At 41.2% G+C, this 1,448-nt stretch overlaps 1 protein-coding gene across 1 annotated transcript in view; it reads right to left on the bottom strand.

The window, feature by feature from the left end:
• DAW1 (dynein assembly factor with WDR repeat domains 1) overlaps nt 1-1,448 on the bottom strand; it is an 89,465-nt gene that overhangs the window by 37,593 nt on the left and 50,424 nt on the right. The gene's annotated exons all lie outside the window — the stretch shown is intronic.

The following is a 1,448-nucleotide window of genomic DNA, read 5'->3' as shown; positions in this document are numbered from 1 at the left end:
TGCTCGTCTCTGAACTACCAGATTGTTTCTTGTACACATGCTAGTGCTTCTGCCCATCACCATCCCCAGGACCCAGAACAATGACTGGCACACTAGCAAGTGTTCAACAAATATACTCTGTTTCATAAGTAAATTAACAGCTCCTTTAACATGACTATACTGCAACAAGAATAGTTGGTATATTGACATCTAACATTTTAATATAAAATAGTAGCATCTTAATCATTCCTTAAGTATTCAGTTAGAAAAGAGACTTTCTTTTTAAAACATAAATAGAAATATTGCTTCAAAAGAAGCAATAACAAACAGATATTTCCCCAACACAGGAAAAAAGTGCACAACATTGAAAAGCCAATCTGAACGTCGAGTGGTGATAAAAGGTGAAAACAATTGTTACTAAAACTCAGCTAAACAAGGTTGACAAGCCAGTAGTGTCTTTGATATTCTTCTAGGCATTTCCTTCTAGCTGCTTCTCCCATGGCCTTCCTCTACCTATGAGTAAATTTGGACTAAGGTTTGCAACTCTACACATATCTACTATAGACATTGTTACTATAGACATTGTGCCCTCCTCAAATGCATATGTTGAAGTGCTAACCCCAGTACCCTAGCATGTGAGTTTATTTGGAAACAGTCATTGCAGATGTGATTAGTTAAGACGTGGTCATGCCAGAATAGGGTGGGCCCTTAATCCAGTATGTCCTTATAAGAACAGGAAATGTGGACACAAACACACACACAGGGAGAAAATCGCGTGAAAATGAAGGCGGAGGACAGGGTGATGCTTCTACACACGGAAGAGTGCCAGCAACCCACCGAAGCTAGGAGAGAGGAGCAGATTCTTCCTCACAGCCCTCAGAAGGAACCATCTGTGCTGACACCTTGACCTCAGACTTCTAACCCCCACAGCTGTGAGACAATAAACCTGTGCTGTTTAAGCCTCTCATTTTGTGGTACTTTATTGTGGCAGCCCTGGCAAACTAAGACAGACACGTTTATATTATGCCTGTGGGTCAAGAGCAGGCTTCCACCTCATCTTTCCTACCTAGTGTCTCAGATCCCAAGCTGATCAGAGGCAGGCTCTGAACACGGGCCAGAAGCTTCTCTTCACCATCCTGCAAATCACTACGCTAGATGGAAAACACCTGCACTGAGTCAACTGCTCCTAACCACTCACGGCAGATAAGAGACCACCCCACCTGACCCATTCCTGAGTCAAGTTATTCACCACCATAATATCTGCTGAGATCCCAATATACCTCGCATTCACAATGGCACAAATATTATGGAAAACTCAGATTAGAATAGTGGGAGACAGCGTTTATATTTCTCCTCAACATTCAGTAGGGTACTGAAATCAGAGAAATGAACACATTATATACTTAACTGACTGGAAACTTGAACAAATAAACATTTAACAAATTTTTAGCGCTTGATTGCTAAAAATT

This window comes from Propithecus coquereli, unplaced genomic scaffold (genome assembly GCF_000956105.1).
Source record: "Propithecus coquereli isolate 6110/MARCELLA unplaced genomic scaffold, Pcoq_1.0 Scaffold18, whole genome shotgun sequence".
Taxonomy (NCBI): domain Eukaryota; kingdom Metazoa; phylum Chordata; class Mammalia; order Primates; family Indriidae; genus Propithecus; species Propithecus coquereli.
The sequence above is the reverse complement of the archived record's forward strand: the minus strand, read 5'-3'. Positions and strand labels throughout refer to the sequence as shown.